Genomic DNA, 20971 nt, shown 5'->3' on the forward strand with positions numbered 1-20971 from the left:
GTCCACACCGTTGTAGTTGTAAGGGTTTAAGGGAAAGTCTGCATATATTCACGTTAGTGCTCACAGTGGCAGAAAAAAAGGTAAGCTGCTAATCTAATCGACCGGATAAGGACGATTAAGAAAAGTATTGTCATTTTTAGGAATAAATAAAGAATATGTTCCCATACTTTATTATATTTTATTTACCTAAAATACGTAGCTCATATCCCTAGGATGTTTTCAACATTGAGTTGCTTGCCTGAAGGGGTAGAACTGTGGATTTTTTTCCTCGGTCGTCCTCGGTCTTTCTTCCCTGTGATTTTCCCTTCCAGCAGATTGGTAAGAAAGGTATTATGTCGCAAGATGTGGCCAGTGAATTTAGCTCTTTTCCTGTGTACCGTTAGCATCAGTTCTGTTTTCCCTTGAATTTCGTGCAGAACGCTTTCGTTTGTTCTCTTTTCAATCCATTTAATCCTTAGCATTCGTCTCCAGACCCACCTCTCAAACGCTTCTTGTCGTTTTCAGTCTTGATCTCCGATTGGCCAAGATTCACAGCCATACAATAGCACACTCCATACAAAAGATATCACACATTTCTTCCTAATTCCAAAATCTAAATTTGCACTGATTAAAAGGCCTATTATTACACTAATGCCCAAAAGTTAAGCATAATCACTAAACGAGGCTATATTGCCTGATAGGAATGTCAGACGGATTGCAGAACAAACGGAAGCTGACTCACACAGTATATGTCACATAACTAGTCCAAAAAACATTGTCAGAAAGGTTCTGATAGGTAAGGTACACCTTTGACAACAACTAACAAAACTTGGCAATGTCTTCCACAACAAAATATGCTGTTCATAGGATGTATGGTGACCCCTAACGGCCAGACATGCTTCGCAGCGACGTGGCATTCTCTCTATCAGATGATTTCATTTCTCCGAAAGGGCAATGCTAGGGTCTTGGGTCCTTGGTGGAGGCTGACGGGATGCAATTCGCCTTCCCAATGCATCTCAGGCATGTTCTATAGGATTCAGATCCGCAGACCTCGCTGGCCAGTCCATGCGATGAATGTCTTTCCCAGCCACAAATTCATTCACCAGAGCAGCGCAGTTCGGTCGGACCTTATCGTCCACTAAGACGAAGTCTGGACCAACCGTACACCTGAAGTGTCGAACATGTGGAATCAGTACCTCATCCCTGCATCTCCGACCAGTAACAGTGTTCCTCGGACCACCCATGAAGATGTTCAGGTCCCTACGGCCATTCAACATGATGCCGTCCCCCACCATGACGCCTCCACTACCATACTGGTCCCGTTCCACGATGTTCCTGTGGTTGTATCGGCTACCCGGTTTTCTCCAGATTAGACAATGTGCGACGGGGTCGTTCTGCAAACTGAAGCGGGATATATCTGTGAAGAGCACATGCCTCCATTCATTCATGGTCCAGTTTCGATGTTGACGGCTCCACAGTAAACGGGCCCGTCTCTGTGCTGGAGTGAACGGGACGCACACTGCTGGACGTCGGGTAAACATCCCTGCTGTTCTGAGCTTCCAGTACACAGTTTGCCGGAAAACGGCAAACCCTAGACGGCTGCAAGCTCCGCCGACAATTGTCTTGCAGGTGCACTCCGATTTCGTCGGGAGGTTAAGGCCAGATGTCGATCCTGCTGTGGGGTGGTTACCCTTGGTAGACCTGGTACTGGCCTACGACTAACATCCCCTGTGTCTCGAAATCTCCAAAGTTTGGAAATGACACTTTGTGGCACAATCAAGGATACGGCGACTTCGGTCGGTGTCTGGTCTGCTTCCAGGTGGCTGAGTATTATACCCTGCAAAACGGGGTCCAAATGGCGTCGTTGTGCCGTTATGTTGTCACGTTCACCACGAGGCTACACTCTGCACACTATAATAGGGCAAACACGACGGGGAAAGTATAGGGCGCAGGCACTGGCTGTGTTGATCTTGCGGTTACGCCGCTGGTTAAAGCAGGGAACACTCCTTTCCTAAACAGAGCGAACACGTGAGGTCGGTAGGTGCATATGTCGTGCGATTTGCGGTCAATTTCCTGTTGCCCTGCTTACCTGTAACTTATGCTTAACACTAGTGTACTAAATGTCTGTTTGCCGAGCGCTATTCGCTTCTCAAGCTGTTGTCATTGGTGATCAGGCTACCTAGATAAGGGAAATTGGTGACTTGTTCCACTATCTTGTCAGTAAGCTTGATGCTGGTGTGAATTCGTTCAGGATGTTTACTCACAGCTAATATCTTGGTCTTCTTAACATTAATGTGACAATGTTGATGACAATACATTCAGCATCTTCGACAGCTCTTTCTCGGAGTCTGCTTCAATTGCTGTGTCATCTGCAAATCAAATGTATTGGATATTGTGCACCCTTACGTTTCCTCCTTTGGTATTTGCCTTAAATTTGTGTATGGCTCCTTCAACGAATACATTAGAAAGGTAAGGTGAGAGAGAGCAGCCCTGCCTTACACCAGAGGAAGGAAATTTTACTCTGAAATGGGGTCATTCACCGATCAGTAAATATGCTGACAGAGGTCACAAAGCGAATTTAAATACCAACCGACAGTTGGATAGTTACAAATGAAAGCGTACAGAAAAGCTGAGCAAGACCTTGAATAACTGAGAACAGCATAAGTGAACGTAATATGAATACACAGTGTGATGCGAGAAGGGAGGTGACGGAATAGCGTAACGAGTAAAGGAATTATATTTACCGCAATACGGATGCAATTCAATAACAGAAACAATAGTTACGAATGGAACTTCGTATCTCACAGTCATCAGAGAAGAATGTTGGATAAATTTTATATATGCTTCGATTCCAGAATCAATTTAGTCATATTATCTGGACCCTTATCACAAGATTTTTCAAAGACCAACTTTCTTGTCTTTGATCACGTAACCAAGACATGATAACTCATATAAAGATGGCAGCATGGTGAATTGGGATAAATAATGGGGGACTTTTCTCCACACTTACGGATCGTGAGAAGTATACAAATAAGCATAAAAGAATGAACCTTAATAAAGGTTTATAACTTAATTTATTCTATGTTATTACAGCTCACTGCCAACACAAAATCGTACCCTGGTGCTGAGGCTTAAAATAGTTAGCCTAAGATCCACACGAAATCCCTTCATAATCGAAATATTTCTTGGCACGCTGCTGGTAATAGCGTAGGGGAAAATATGATTACTGTTCGTAACAAAGAATGACACATTTTGACAAAGTCAGCTCATTGGAGATGGAACGGGCCGGCATTCACAACACAATATAAATACAAATACTACAGTGTTACGAATAAAACAGCATCTGCTTTATTACTCTAATTTACTTTAGGATGATCCAACACACACACACACACACACACACACACACACACACACACACACACACACACACACACACACACACACACACACACACACACACACACACACACACACACACACACACACACACACACACACACCTATTCAACCATGAATGGCCACACTTAATAATTTCTGTCTATTTACGGCTGGGCAGTCTTTACCTGATTGGCGGGCCTTTCATACCACACAACAACTATTCCTTGGTTCGACTCCAGAGACAGTCCAGTAATTCACACAGCCAAACACAGTGAACAAGATAGCTGCTCCCGTCGCTGACTCTACGACAGTTCTCAGAAGGACACACACACATACACGCCATTTTCAGTCCAGCTACTCACTCGACACTCCGACGTAACAACTACCACAACTCCTCATTCTGACTCCGGTCGGACACTAGTGTCAGCTAACACCTCTGTCGCCCTCGGCCCAGCCACCGAACCCCTACACACTGAGTTTCAATCGACTCCAACACTGAGTTCCACAGTGACTCCAATTCCAATACTGATTAACATTGACTCTACCATACAGTCCAACACTGTTTGACTGTCCGCGGCTAGCCTCCCATTTTATAGCTCGGGTGATGTGTACCAGAATATTCGTGACGTGGCTAGAGACGGAACACTCTCGTAGTAACTCCCAGAAATTCGCAGGTAAACCAGCCGACGAGAACAATACACGGAAAGACCGGCCCCGTTCTGCAGGCCGGCTGGTCGTGTTACTCACTAGCCCTTCCAGGAAGTACCGAAAGGAGCTACCACAGAACTGGCGCGTAGCAACGAAAAAGTCGAAAAGGGCTCAGTTCAATGTTTGTCGGTCTATCTATCTATCTATCTATCTATCCATCTATCTATGAATGGTCGACCAGTTATTCTTCCTCTTAAAATGATTATCACCACCACCATCTATATGTTTGTCTGTCTGCCTATACGATAAGGTTGCCAGATATTTTTCACAATTTTCGGCGACGGATATAAAGAAAATTAAGTAGGCTATTACTTTTGTATTGTGCTGTACGTTTACCATCCGATTAAATAACTGTATACACATTTTAAAGGATGAAAATATGCTACTCATTCTACTTACATGCTAAAAATATTTTCTAGTTACGATTTACTTATTTAAACCACCGGAAAGAATTAGAACACCCTTTGAGGGGTTTCCAGTTCATTCAAAATTTATTTTAGCAACAATTCATATTGAGTACCATACATGAAATGATTACATTCCCAGATCAGTAGCTCGAGCGGTTCTGAGGTACTAGGTATGGACTCATGCTGAAAAACGCATATTAATAGGCTAACGTGGTGTAGTCTGCAAGCACTGACATTGGCATGTAGTCGATGATACAGGTGACGAATACTGTCTTGAGGTATATTGTTCCACGCCTGATCGACCTGTTGACGTAGTTCTGTAAGAGTTGTCGGTTGACAAGTGGCACGAATCACTTGCCGTCCCATCATGTCCCACACGTGCTTGATTGGACACACGTCCGGAGATCGTGCTGGCCAGGGATGTTTCTGCACGTCTTGTAAGGCACATTGAATTGCATGGGCAGTATGTGAGCGAGTATTATCCCGTTGGAACAGTACATCACCATCCTGTTGCCAGAATGGCAAAAGAACGAGTCTAACAACATTCCGCACGTACCAAGCTTTGGCCAGCGTGCCCTCCACAAACACCAAAGGTGAACGAGAGTTGTATTTTATCCACCCTAGTACGCGCTAACGACCATCAATTGCGTGCAGACAGAATCTGCTTTCATCACTGAAGACCTCGGCACGCCATTCCATCCTCCAGGCGATCCTCAGACGGCCATGCACGTCGATCCTATGGCGTGAGTGGAAGACGGGCTAGAGGTGTGAGTGTCCGTAGTCCTACTGCTAGTAACCTGTTCGCAACAGTTCGTGTTGACACTTCTGGGCTCACATGCGCTCTTATCTGTGCTGTGGTAGCTGTACGATCTGCCACTGCTGCCCTTACAATACGACGATATTGGCGGGTGACTGTGCTCTGTGCACGTCCAGAACCTCGTGTGAGAATGTTCATGTGTTCACTGTTGCCAGCATCGTTGCACAACTGACGAGCCAAATCCAACGTATGTGGCAATTCTTCGAAAAGATCATCCCGCCACTCGGAAGGCCAAAATTTTACGCCTTTCAAACTCGCTCAGTTGGCTGTAGGAAACACGAGTGCGTCTCCGTGGCATGGTGCCTGCTTGCTTTTCACATTTGCACCGCACTGAGCCTTACGGGCGCGTGCATTCCCTCCTACTATTAGTACTACTAAAACGTTTTCATTTCATCCTTGAAGGAGACGGTGGGCCTCCTAGACGGTAACGTCACCTCTCAGGCCAGAGAAATGTAATACGCTGAAGGAGATGTTCGGAGAAGGCGAGAGTGTTGGCGGCAAAGCCGCGGCCACACCTCCTCTGCTCGTTTGGTCGGTCGGAGTGCAGAGCTGTCGGACCACAGACGAGGCGTGGCCCCTTGTAGGCCGAAGCGTACTCTGCAACAGCCGACCAATGGTAGACACAGATGGTGCTCTGGTACCTATCTCACTACGCTATCTGCTGGCGGACAACAAATCATTAGGGCTATCTGTACATCTACCACCCCCAGGTGGCATATGCCGTCATTGGATCAAAATCGGCATCGTCTTTACAGGTGTTCTAATTTTTTCTTTTTTTCCGGCAATGTATTTACTGCATGCTAGCACTATAGTGCTTTTTTACTCCCATGCGTTCTAACCGTTCCTGACACTAAAAGTTGTTTGACATAAAGAACGGACGGCAGCAGATTCATTCATACCTTGACGGGGAGAAGGAAATACCTTCAGCATGAAATCATTTACTGAACACTGTCGTCGTTTAGATGTTTTCAAGCTATAGGTCGTTGGTGGATGCAGAGTGGGCTTCAGCCTGCGGGTGGCCACGGTTGGTCTGTGGTTCGACGGCTCTGCACTCCGACTGACCAACCGAGCAGAGGGGCGTTCTACGCCTCCGCATTCGGGAGACGGAGAGGGGCTAGTCCCCACTGTAGGCTGTCCTGAGAATGGTTATCCGTGGTTTTCCATTCTCCTGCACTAAGGCGAATGCCGGAACAGTTCGTAGTATAAGCCACGGCCGCCAACCCCATCACCTCCGAACATCTTCACCGCATAGCATCTCCCTGGCCTGAGACACGGTGTTAGCGTCTAGGAGGTCCGCCATCCCCGAAATGAAAGCATTTTAGTAGTAGTAGTAGTAGTAGTAGTAGTAGCAGTAGTAGTTTAAACTGTAAAAACTATTCTAATAACATTAATCAAATCACCATGCGGGTGCACCATGTGCTTACAGAGACCGCAAACTGCTGCAGACTAAGCAGCAGTTATATGCTGCGGAACTGACATCGCAACCAGAGAGAATACAGGAGGGAAACCATAAATATTATTTATGTATTCTTATAAAAAGGGTGAATTAAAAGCTATAGAATACTATTTTTTGCGTGAAACCATGAACATAGAAAATCCTGAAATTTCTGGGGACAAGTGATTTGATCCGAGGAAATTCCAGGGACAGATTTCCTCTGTGGATAAAAAGCGAAGTCTGTGGAAAGCGGGGTCGTTTAGTGACGTAACATCGCGAGGAAAGCGGCTCAACAGAATTTCCGGAAGCTCGGTATTTAAGTTTAATAATAGTCGGGCCGAGCACTAGGCTATATATTATTTCATTAAGACACATTAGCATAGTGGTTTTAGTCTGACTCGTTGGCTGAACGGTCAGCGTACTGGCCTTAGGTTCAGAGGGTACTGGGTTCGATTCCCGGCCGGGTCGGGGATTTTAACCTTAATTGGTTAATTCAAATGGCACGGGGGCTTGGTGTATGTGTTGTCTTCATCATCATTTCACCTTCATCACGACGCGCAGGTCGCCTACGGGTGTCAAAGAGAAAGACCTGCACCTGGCGAGCCGAACCCATCCTGGGATATCCCGGCACTAAAAGCCATACGCCATTTCATTTTTTTCATAGTGATTTTGGAAGGGGGGGGGGAGGGTGAACGAAATGTCGAAGAATGCAACCTCTTTAGGCATTTTCGATTGTGAAATTACCAGCGTTTCACCCCAAGTGTGGAAGCGGGTTCGTCAGTTGGATTACCACACCGTTCCAAGACATACTGTATCTCCCCTAGCGTACCATCACTGCGTTGTCCTAAGAAGGGGGCTGAACAGTGCGCTAGACGTCAGTGCCTTGTAAAAAGTGCAAAAATTCAGCTGACGAGGCCACTGCCACGCTATGGCGTAACGCGGTAATTTCACGACTTTGAAGGCCTAAAGAATTCGAATATTTCAATATTAAATTATATATTAAATTAAGCAGAATCGAGAAACTGTTCACCTCCGATCCTTCCTAATGCATGTGTTTCAGGAATAATATTAGAGATATTCGTGATGAAATGAAATGGCGTATGGCATATTTTTTTAGTGCCGGGAGTGTCCGAGGACATGTTCGGCTTGCCCGGTGCCGGTCTTTTGATTTGACACCCATAAGGGACCTGCGCGTTGTGATGATGATGATGAAATGATGGTGAAGACGACACATACACCCATCCCCCGTGCCAGCGACATTAACCAATGATGGTTAAAATTCCCGACCCTGCCAGGAATCGAACTCGGGATCCCCGTGACCAAAGGCTAACACGCTAATCGTTTAGCCATGGAGCCGGACATATTCGTGATTACCCACGGTGATCACTGTCTGTCGTAAGAGGCGACTAAAAGGGGGCCCAGTGGCTCTTAACTTGGGACCGTAGGCTAGTGACCACGGGGCCCGTAGTTGAGTCCTGACATTGCTTCCACTTGCTAGTACTAGGCTTCTCACTTTCATCTATCCAGTCTGACCTCGCTTGGTCAACTATTGTTCTTTTCTAACGTCATCTGTATTAGGTTTCTGAATCCTAGGGAGATTTTCATTTTCAAGCCCTTCTTGGCCCTTGTCTTTCTTTAGCCGATACCTTCGTTTTTCGAAGTGTCGGCTCCTTTCCATTTTCCCTCTAATTAGTGTTAATAGAGGATGGTTGCCCAGCTGCAGGGTCTAATTTCTCTTAAAGCAATCACCACCACCACCACCACCACCACCACCACCACCACCACCACCACCACCACCACTATTCGTGATTATTACATTTTTCACAAACTTCGCAATATCTCAGCAAATAATTTCCCTATGTGACATTTTTACAGGACAGAGACTGTTATTTTTAAAGTTTTTATGCTTCATGCTCTTTTTTCCGTATAAGTTAAAATAGGCCTAATGGAGATATTCACCGATTTCCTTTATATATATATATATATATATATATATATATATATATATATATATATAGCGAAGCCATTAACGGTGACGTGGAAATATTGTTCACTTATCATGGTAACGAACTAACTGGCGATGGTTGTGGTTTTATAAGGTGAAAAACCACCTGATCATTAGCCCACGTTGTTCAGGGAGATATTTATATTTATTGAAGAACATTACAGGCTTTCGGCCCAAATACCTGTTCCCGTTACAAACAGAAAAAAGGAATTAACTAAATCTACCATGTGGACTCAAAAATAAACGAAGTCTACTACGTAGACGCTCACATGGGCGGAAAACCGGGCCACATGCAAGCGCCACCCTTAAAACATAACAATAAACTAAATCTACTATGCTCACATGGGCATTCCGTTTGATAATAGAGATGAGTATCATAGTGAGAAGAAAACTGTGAAGGAAATATCTTTCAAAGAATAGGGGGAAAGAAATCATGAAACAGAGCGGTGTTTGAAAGCCTATGCCTCAATTGCCGTAATATCATCGAACGGGAAGGAAATAAAATGTTATGATGGTGGTAATTATTATTTTGAGGGGAAAAAATGTGATGGGCTACAAAGTCCTAAACCTTTTATATTTTTGATAGTGGTTAAACATCGCTGTAACTCAGAGGTTCTTACGACGATGGGATAGGAAGGAAACAAGCGACGGAAGCCTTAATTAAGGTCCAGCTCCAGGATTTGCCTAGTGTGAAAATGGGAAACAAAGAAAAATCATTCGCAGGGCTTCCGACCGTGGAGTTCGAATCCACCATCTTACGAATGCAAGCCAGCAAGATATACGGCCTGAACCGTGCAATTAACTTACGAGGTGTAAAATTTAACGGCAATAACATGACTATTCAAGTGAATAATTGAATTTCCACCGCCACACTGTACTTGCAATAAAATTTGAATTTATCACCTCTACGGCATGACACAGCACGGCATAATACGCTAAAAATGTATTTCACAAATCATTACTATTGTTGTTAGTTGAAGTGTTTTCTGTCTCTTCTGCTGCCACTCATCTTCGCTAGTTGGCATTACTGCTGCAATGCTGGATTTACAACTGTCAGTTTATAAAATTCCGCGGAAGGTGGTTGGTGCGATACTGCCTGTGGGAGTAGTGAAGGAACGAGAGTTATGAGGCAGCACAAACACCCAGTCCCAGAATCATAAGAATGTTTTAAAATGCCCGTCGGCACTTAGCCAGCACGTTACTAGTCAACTACGGTACTGGTCTACCGAACACTGACTTGTCCACTTCGGGCCACCGTGTAGAGGCACTTCCCACTGTGCTAACTTAGCGAGTTCTAAGAGGTGAAATAAGATGTTCTCTTGACTTCATTTCGCCAGTGCAGGGGTATCGTGTCTGCGTCTTATCCGGAGATCCTGGGTTTGACTCCCAGCCTCACGGTTGTGTACTGCAACAGGGTTCGCTCACAAGGAGAGGGTCTAACATGTGCCCAACTGATTTTGATAAAATTTTGCAGGGACGTTCTATTTTGAAAATAAAGAGGCACTTGTCTCGGCGTTTTGCTAGACCCTCCCTAGTTTAAAAAAATCGAGGTGAAATTTTATGACAAAAAATCTTATTTTCAATGCTAGACATCGAAAGATCGTCTACAGACACCTTTTATTAATATAATATCGGGTTCAAAGTTAATAAGATTAGAGTTATTAAAGTTTTTGTGTTTTCATTCTGTAGCAGAGCGAGGTCGACGTAAGACTACTAAACCGCTGGTCCGTGTTCGATTCTTGGGCTTGGCTTTTCTGTTGTCTTTTATTTTTATTCAACAAGTGAAGGAATAATTAAACTGGTAGTCTGAAGCCCATATTATATAAATAAAACATGATTTTAGACGATCTTTCGATGTACTAGGGGGTACCCAAAAAGTCCGGAATTATTTTTTAAAAGCTATATATATTCAAATTTTGTACAGAATGACCTTATCCCCTTCAAAATACTCTCCATTACAACTAATACATTTGTCCCACCGGTGCTTCCATTGTTCGAAACATGTTTTGTAGTTATCTTCAGAAATAGCTGATAGCTCCTCCCTCGTTTTTTTCTTGACCTCTTCAATGTTGTCAAATCGGTGGCCTTTCATGCCCCTTTCATGCGTGGAAATAAGAAGTCGCACAAAGCAAGGTGCGTGGGACAGCGCAACCATGCCATTTTAGCCAAAAACTATCTAACAGAGATGGCTGTGTGTGCAGGTGCGTTATCGTGGTGGAAGAACCGTCTCCTGTCTGCTACAAATCGGATCTTTTTATCGAGTAGAAAACAAAACTTCACAGCTGCACGTTGTTCACTTAAACCTGCCAAAATAATAAACGAAACATGAACAAAACAGCGCTAGCAAAAACAAACACTGCACATGAACAGAACAAGCCATTTCGACAACACAGGCGACACTGAACTAGCAATGAGTTGCGCTATATACACCTAGCGGCAGAAATGCGTACTACACAAGCTTCGCCCACGGCAATGTTATTCCGTTTATTTTTGCGTATCCCAGCGCCAACGGCCGTAGCCGTGTTGAAACACCGGATTCCGTGAGATTTCCCAAGCTAAGCAACATTGGGCGTGGTCAAGATTTGGATGGGTTGTCACGCGCTGTTGGTGGGGTAAGGGAATGGAGGAGCGGAAAGGAACTGGCCACCCTACCGTACGTAAACTCCGGCTCAGGCACACCTCTGCGGAGGTTCGGACCTGCCTTCGAGCAGAAACCCTTAGCTTACCTTCATATAGCATTAAAAATACGATTTTCCTTCATCAACTTTAACCACGATTTTTTCAAAAACTAGGGAGTGTCTAGCAAAACGCCGAAACACGCCTCTCTTTACTTTATCTATAGAACGTGCCTGCAAAATATTATCAAAATCGGTGAGGCACATGTCAGACCCTCGCCCTTGTCAGCCTTACGAGACCAACCGAGTATCGATCTTAAGCGAGCGGAGTCGATCGCGACAACCAAGCAATATGACAGGATATCTTCACGCTAAACCACACCCAGGCGACTGGAGAGGGACGTTGATGATGATGATGACGATGATCTTCACGCTACTCGCGTGCAACTCCCGATGTACTGAGTCGTCTTGGCAAGGTACGACCCAAAATAAACTTTACATACCACGAGTTTGTACTAGTTTATTTGTTTCATTCCACTTACTAAGGTTCCTTTGTAATCTACGTAAATGAAAAACTGACGCCTCTTCTGCTGGTTACTCACATATAAATTGTAGTCCTTAAACATTTCTGAACTCCTCTCACAGCAGCCCAGGTGTTGTTGACTCCGGTCACAATTCCATTCATGGAGAGCCTAGAAGTAGAGAATAATGATAACAATAACATGCCTCCACACTAGTTGGATAATCGACATTGAGGAGCATCTTTAAAAAATCGGCATAACGGGGAAAATGATATGGGACAGGCATAGCTTTAGAACGTAGATGAACAAACATTATTTTGCTGAAAAACCACTTAATTCAACACTTCCTACATTTCAGGTCTAATTTCATCTATTCCTGCTGCTTTACGAGAATGGAGTTTATTTACCGCCCTCAAGCGTAATTTCACCAACATCAACCAACGCAGTCAGGGAGGACAACAAAATTGATACAAGAACGTTCTGGAGTCCAGTATGAAGAATTGGGTGGTGGAATTATTACGATGTAGGGACTTATTTTCCACGAGGTTCCTGAACATTTTGAACAATAGAGACGTAAGCTGGAGTCTAGTAAAAGAGATCGTAGAGGAGAGGAAATGGTCGCCAGGTTTACGACAACAGGGAACTTTGATGCCGTCCATTTACAAGCTTTGCGGTGGATCTTGCTGTTCTATAATTAGCCACCTAAGAAGCCATAATCAGCACTTGGATGGCAATCATTTAACTCACCAGCGAGTGAATGTCGATTATTATTATTATTATTATTATTATTATTATTATTATTATTATTATTATTATTATTATTATTATTATTATTATTATTATTATTATAACTCGAAACGTTCAACAGGTTGCCTTCAGGAGTTGGAAGAACAAAGACCAACATGAGAAAATGGGGTTTTGTCCCTGACTCCACTCTATGTGAATGTGGTGAAAAACAGACAATGAGCCATTTTCTTGTTTGTAACTTGTGTTCAACTACTTGCTCTCTCCAGAATGTGATCGACGCTGCCAAGGAAGCATGTGAATTAGCCGCATATTGGTTACACCACATTTAATTAAATTTATATTTATGTAGAGCGTAATCACATCGTTACCTGCCATCATCAGAAATGATTAATGGTTATGGTACCAGATTTGTTATGTTTCTGATATAATGTTGTTTCTGTATAGTGTATGTTTCTGACACGATTAAATAAATAAAAAGGGCTCGGAAGTTAGGCAAAATGCCTTTTTTTTATCTGGATGGATGTATCAAAGTGTCACATAGAGACAAACGTGTTTCCGTAACTTTGGGAACGGTAAGACCAGTTATTATTTTGCCATTTTTGCCTATTTTATAGTTTAATGTCTTTTCTGCTTTTTAGTTGTGGATATTTTCTGCTGTTATTTATGTATTAAAATTAATCAATGGAAAAAAATATAATTCCAATGTACTGTATCAATAATAAAGAAAAATCATTTTTACTAACCTAACCCTGTGGCACTATAGCCCTTGAAGGGCCTTGGCCTACCAAGCGACCGCCGCTCAGCCCGAAGGCCTGCAGATTGTGACGTGTCGTGTGGTCTGCACGACGAATCCTCTCGGCCGTTATTCTTGGCTTTCTAGACCGGGGCTGCTATCTCACCGTCAGATGGCTCCTCGATTGTAATCACGTAGGCTGAGTGGACCTCGAACCAGCCCTCAGGTCCAGGTAAAAATCCCTGACCTGGCCGGGAATCGAACTCGGGGCCTCCGGGTAAGAGGCAGACACGCTACCTCTACACCACGGGGCCGGCTTAATCATTTTTACTGCATAGATACAAAATATGCCTTTGCTGGCAAGATGTGGTGTTTACACTTGCACTATGTCTTCTGGTATGGGCTAGAATAAATTTGTTACTTTCATTGACCTGTCCCAGACTCATCCTTGGCTTTGACAATATGAAAGTGACCGAGGTGTGTGTGATGCTAGTAATACTATTCCTTATGCACAGTCCCTGTTATGAATGGTGTGAAAATATCAGTCATGCATTTCAGTGGGCTTGGCAGTCCGGCTCCATGGCTAATTGGTTAGCGTGCTGGCCTACGGTCACAGGCGCCCCGGCAGGGTAGGGAATTTTAACCATCATTGGTTAATTTTGCTGGCACGGGGGCTGGGTGTATGTGTTGTCTTCTTCATCATTTCATCCTTATCTGACGCGCAGGTCGCCTACGGGAGTCAAATCGAAAGACCTGTACATGGCGAGCCGAACATGTCCTCGGACATTCCCGGCACTAAAAGCCATACGCCATTTCATTTCAGTGGGCTTGGCAGACTGATATGTAATAGCAACTTCTGGCTCGGTGAGGAAAGCAACGGGAGACTACCTCATTTCTTATTTCCCTAGTATGCCTCTTCAGTGATGTCTAGGCTATCTATTGTACTCGTTCAAAGCCTGAGTCCCAACCAGCATTAATCTCAGGGAGTGTTACGGTCCGAATCTATCGCAACTAATACACAATAAAAAAATATTTTGAGATGTAAGATCTCAAACTAAATGTAAGGGCGCCATCCAATCAGTACTACAGGGTTGAACGGGACACTCTAATCATTAACTTTAAGGCTCATCATAAAACACACAAGTTATATATATATATATATTCAGATCAAAGGGAAATTATGAAGGCTCCGTCCTAGGAATGGGGACGGATATTTAAACGGTCACCAAGGGTTTACTATTCTACAAGAACAAGAACTGGAACTGTTTCCTTGCAAATGCTAAAGGAGCATTTTATTTAAGTACACAAAAATACATTTTTACACACAATCAAAATCTGTTGACCCTTAATTTGCCGGTAATTTGGCAAATTATTCCTGAAAAATGATTACATAATATTTATCACTTTTGACCACCCTTCCATTTGGGTGGTGGAACCGTTGATATCTGAAGGTATCAGATTCATCTTCGTTAACACCATGAGCATATTTGGTCGTGGACCAATTACCTGTTGGCTAAGTGGGCGCGATCACATGAACTATGTTATCGCCTCCACTTTGATTGAGATGAGACCAACCCGGGAAACTACAAACTCTCCCCGGGTTCCTAACCAAGATATGCTAATCGTTAGTTGAAGGAAACGACAAAGGGACTATAACCTAATGGTCCAGATGTAGGGATTTGCCTTCATTTTACAAATATTAACTTATTATTTACAACAACTTGACATTATTACGTTAATTCGCCAGCTGACTTCCCTAGTATCATTCATCATCAGCATCCGAAATAATAAATAAAATAAAAATAATAAAAAATATTATTATTATTATTAACATTATTATTAATAGTGGAGATCGTGATTATCGTAACCCGTAATCATCCTCGCTATAATACTTCAACTTCTCGCTCTTTTCATTCTCATCTGAAATAAAAAAGTAGCTTCATTTTTATTCTTCTTCTCCTTTTTCAAATATTGTCATTATTATTATTATTATTATTATTATTATTAATATTATTATTATTATTATTAGTTAAAAATCTCAAATTTTTCATTTCAACTCCCAACATCAGCATTATGTCCAAAATATATAAAAAAGTAAATTCTTCTTCTTCTTCAAATATTTATTATTATTATTATTATTATTATTATTATTATTATTAATTTAAAAAAATAATTTCGCTTGTTACACGGTAGTCCACTCTTTAAATGTTTAACGCATAACCCCTTTTACAATTCCGATTTATTTTGGCACTAATCAATCCAGACATGATTTACTTGGATTATTATTATTATTATTATTATTATTATTATTATTATTATTATTTTTATTATTCTTTCGAGAATCTTTATGTTTATGCTCCATCTTTATAATTTAGTCACAAACATTCTCTCCCAAACAGAAATCACCAAGATCCGAATTCACATCGGTCGGGACATAATAGTGTTCGAACCCGCAACCTTATTTTCGTACTGTCGTTAATTCATGGAGACCATATGCTCCTAAGACAATTCTCAAATCCCATAACACCTCGCAGTTGGGCAAATACCTCCAATCTCTGTAAGTTTATATTATTCATTCCTTTTCCATTTTGAAGTCCATTTATCCATCGGAACTCTTCAAAACATTTTCATTAATTAACCCTCGGTGTGTGGACTCTATTCTGCCACTCAATACACCGGTATAGAAATACAACCTCTATGTAGGCCTTAAAATCCATCTATTTCTTCATTAACATCAGTACAATTCACTTTCATTTCGGGCCGGATTTCTGTCCCACAAAACTCCAAATCTCAACTTTTGCCTCAAATCACTCTGGGCCTCAAACATAGCGTGACCATATTATCAAAATGCCTATCTCGTTTCTACCAAAATTATTTATGATTATTATGGAGTCCAAAAACGTTAAATCAACAATTAGTGTTAAAATCGGATTCAATGCCCAAATTAAATATTCATGCCACATATTATCTCCACATTTAAATTACTTTAATTTGCAATCATTCTATCCAACTAGGCCCGTGCCTTTATTCTCAAAGATTATTATTAAACACGCCTTTACACATTACCCAGTATTAATGTAATACTTCGTCACTTCTACCGATTATTATTATTTTGTCCACTGGCGAACTTCGCGATATTTACAAACAAATCAATGGACTCCATTCCGTCCCACAACAATTTAAATCACTTGGCAACCCTACCTCTGGATTATCTTAACAACATGCCTTAAAATCTATAAAAGTTCCGATAACGGAAAAACACTTTGGAAGCACTTCTAAATGAATATTAACATTATCTTTACGTGAAACGTGCTCCATATCATATCAAACAACTCAAGCACTTGAATGAACAAATAAACCCTACTCTACTCTATTTAATAATCAAAATTATGATGAGTGCTGATCTAATTATGTACATATTAATTTGCCCCTTTGTCTATCTATCTTTGAATTTATACGAGCCGGAAACGGCTCGTTTCACAATTAAGTTACATAATAAATTAATATGATTTCCTCCCCCTAATGATAGCAATCTACAAATATATTAAAAGGTTACTCATCTCTGCCCTTGTAGTCTGCTAAGCCGGACGAGAAGCACAGGCCCCGTCCAGTCTTAGCCCTGCATCCTACTGGTCTTCATGCCAGCTTGAAGAAGTAATCCAATGCACTTTTCAGATTTACACATTTTAATTTTCAAGATTTAAAATTTTAACATTTTAACAAATTTACACACACTAATATTGAACTGAAACTTTACACTTCTGGCCTTTATCTGACCCGCCTAATTCATACACATATTCTTCATTCCTTCCCCGGCACTAAGGAACTGGTGACACCTCGATATCACATTCAAACGGCCCGGTGCGCACTCGATTTTCCCGTCTCTTAGTTGTGTAGCTGACCAGGTATCAATTATGATCGACTGTTTACTAGGTGAAATACATCGAACACTCGTGACCGTTCTGACGTAACGTACTTGCTAATTTGTTGGTAGAATCTCACACTCCGTAAGTTATGCTTTACTGAGTCCTGTAACTATTTGAAACACTTCATACTAGTATACTGCTCAAGACTGTAATATGAGCTACATCACGTTATGAATCACTGTACTATGTAACAATATAATACTTCGAACCCTACTCCACGAGTAAGTACACACATGCACCCCTGGCGTAATTACGGCTCGAACAAATTATCAGAAGTTGTCACGCACCCCAGGCGTGGTATCAGCCCGAGCACTTTGTCAGAAGTAGTTGTCAGTCCTTGTCCACGACCTCATATTTATACTTGTATCCCCTCTCTTCCGAGTTCAGGGGAGGTTATCTTAGGACACGCAGTCTCGATATCCTCATATGACTATTTGCGCCTTTGCCAGTGGCTTAAATATGGGATTCAATGATGTAATATGTTCTCAAAGGCTCTATACCAATTCTCAACTATTATCGTTCGCTGGTAATGGATATATTTGCGAATTTAGCTGCCGTATCCCGGCCTGGGATTTCGCGCTATATTGTGGCGTTCCTTGCCTCCAGCCAATCAGCGAATAGCGTCCATGAATTCTCAGAATTACACCATGCAATCTCCCTCAATTATTAACTTTTTATAAGTTTTATAATATAGTAAGGCTCCTAAATTCCACCTTATTCTAAATTGATATCCCACTTCCTTCTATCAATTTAATCCGCGGAGTTAGCTTCGCTAGTGCTTCTTACAATACGAAGTTGGCGTACCTGCGACTGGTCGATGAAATTTTCTATTGGTCCACATAAACCACGGGACCGGGAAGGCTCATATTTTTTCTTCAAGTGCCAACCTCGCGTTCAACTCCCGTTAGTACATCGAGATACCCCTGCGTCATTTCTGCGAAATCTGCACCCGGCTCTTTGCGCTGTTGCCACTACCTATTCTGCCCGGGGCTATGAAAACTTTCCGCAAACTTGTCAACAACTCGTGCCTTTCTCTTTCCCCCTTCGTCACAATTTCTGAGAATTCTAATTCTGCCGTTCATTGTGTTTGTTAATCTCAGTGGAGACAACAGTCTGGTGTAGGTTTCACAACATCCTCTCGACCTGGTCTGTATTTATAATATACAAAGTACGATCTTCTCGCTTCTGAAAATGAAATATATATTCCTCCATAAATAATTACAATTGCATGACGCTTATCACACCCCCACCAGGGCGCACTATGACAGATGTTTGGCGGAATTGTGGAGCCTTCGGGCTCAATACTCAATATACATATATTCATACATACAGATACAAAATAACATATTCACAAACGATATTTTCATATTACACAAATCTCTACTGAAAACTCCACAAGCCAAATGGTGGAGAGGGTTGCCAGGTCTCGTCCTTGCTAGGTAAACTTAAATGCTGGTGGTAATTATTGTTTTAAGAGGAAGAAAAACACTAATCAGAAGGAAAATGGAAGAGGTCGATACCTCGAAAAATGAAGGTATTGGTGGAAAGGACCACGAAGAGCGTGAAAATGAAAGACTCCCTAGATCTCGTAAACCTAATACCGTCGGGGTCGTAAAAGAACAACAGTTGACCAAGGGAGGTCAGACATGAAAGGTAAGAACGAGGAACCTGACACAAGTAAGTGCAATCAATGCCAGGCTCAGCTAGGGGTACCGTGGTCGCCAACCCCGCACTCCCAAGTTGAGAGGCCCTGGTCCCCCGTTTAGTCGCCTCCTCTTACGACAGACAGGGGATACCGTTGACGTTATTCTGTCATCCCAACCCACAAGGGGATGTAAGATTAAGTACTAAAATACGATGCAGATATTTGTTACGTAGCTTATATTAAAGCATTTTTATTGTTTAAAGGCCCATTTTTGTCATTATAAATCTGTTATGTCATCAGCCCAGAGGCTGGTTGGATCCTCAAATTGCACCACCAAAGGCTATGCAGTTATAGGAAAACCGCAAAAAACCAATGACAGAGCCCAAATGAGGCGTACTAGGCTAGATGAAGAGTGAGATAGTTTGCCATTGCTTTCCTCACTGGACCAGAAGGTGCTACTGCAGAACGACTGATGCTATAAGCAACACCTTTCATAACACTCAGACACCAGTTGTGCTCCAAATATCATTACTCAGCACAATCCGTACCCCAGCAGCTTCCATATTGTTACAGCCATGGATGAGACAGGGGCTTCGGTTGAAGCTACACTTTGCTCTGGCCTGTGCCAAGAGACGGATGCAAAAATACTACATCCATCAAGAAATGACAACAGGCGGATCATTTAAATGCCTATTTTAATTATTTTACTGACTATTTCCTAAATGTGAAGTGCTTGATGATGATGATGATGATGATGGTGGTGGTGGTGTTCGAGGTGGTGGTGATGGTGATTATGGTGAAGAGTTCTAAATACTCTTCCTTACTGCTGTGAAATAGGAAACCAAGAAAAGTGAACATCCATTGTATAATATCTGCTACTGCACTAATGATCCAGAAGTTAACCGTTCTCTACTGTCTTAATAGAAGATAAATATTACATCAGTTTATTACACCTTCCTTCAACAGATGTAATATAGGTACATCTATTCGTAAAGAATCAACTAAAAGAAAAGAAAAGATGACTGATAAACAGTACCAGGGAAATAACGTCTTCGTAAAATGGTTTAATTTATCGAGCAAGGAAACATCTAAATTACAGTTGGATAATAATTGCAGTAAGTTTTTATAAACGTTTCCTGCAAATTAGGTAACGTTTACGAGGAGTGCACTGGTACACCACATGCTTCTGGATACAAATGGCTGTAAAAAGGAATAAGAGGAAGCAGCATTTTCACCCGAAATTAAAGTTAACGCCCACCTAATTGTGTCATTTGCGGCAATTATAAACACGTTCCCGGCGGGCGATAGGCACGTTTCTTGATTTGAACATGCAATTGCTACTGTTGATCGTTATCGCTCGCCAAGCCTTTTTTTTTCCATTATTTTGAGAATTAAATACTTTACAAGCTGAATTAACCTCGATTTAACTGACGTCCTATTTATAGCGATATTTGTATTTGTACTGGAAGGTCTAGTCGAGCTTTGGATATTGCACCACTATATTGTACAGTATGCGGCAAAACAATACTGTAATCACAAACATGCTCTGAACATCAATATACGTCTTTATAACATGCAAAGTTATCTAACTGCGTCGGTACAGCAAGTGTTCAAAATGTGCACCGTCACTTCTCACGCATTGTTCATAACGGTCCTGTAGGTTCTTGAACGTGTTAATGAATACACCTTGCCGCAAGGACACAAAATGTGACTATCATCTCTCGTAATTTCGAACATTCTAAAGGAATCTGTATTCCGGTCAGATGGCACGTGTAGGAATGTGCTTTGCACTAACAATGAACTTGTTGTTTGCAGGCTTGTAGGCTCAGAGAGATTACAATTCCAGTTAATGAACGTAGATTTTTAAAATAATGGTATCGAGCTAGTTAGGTTCGTGGTACGGGCTGTGTATCTGTAAATTAAAAATGTAAATAAATTTAAATTCCAATAAGAATACAAGACCAAGACTGTGCCGAAAGCCTGCAGTCTAATATCTTGGAACTTGAAAATAGGTGCAATGAGTATGGTATGAAAATTAGCCTCTCGAAGACT

The sequence above is a fragment of the Anabrus simplex genome, chromosome 5, assembly GCF_040414725.1.
Source record: "Anabrus simplex isolate iqAnaSimp1 chromosome 5, ASM4041472v1, whole genome shotgun sequence".
Lineage (NCBI taxonomy): Eukaryota > Metazoa > Arthropoda > Insecta > Orthoptera > Tettigoniidae > Anabrus > Anabrus simplex.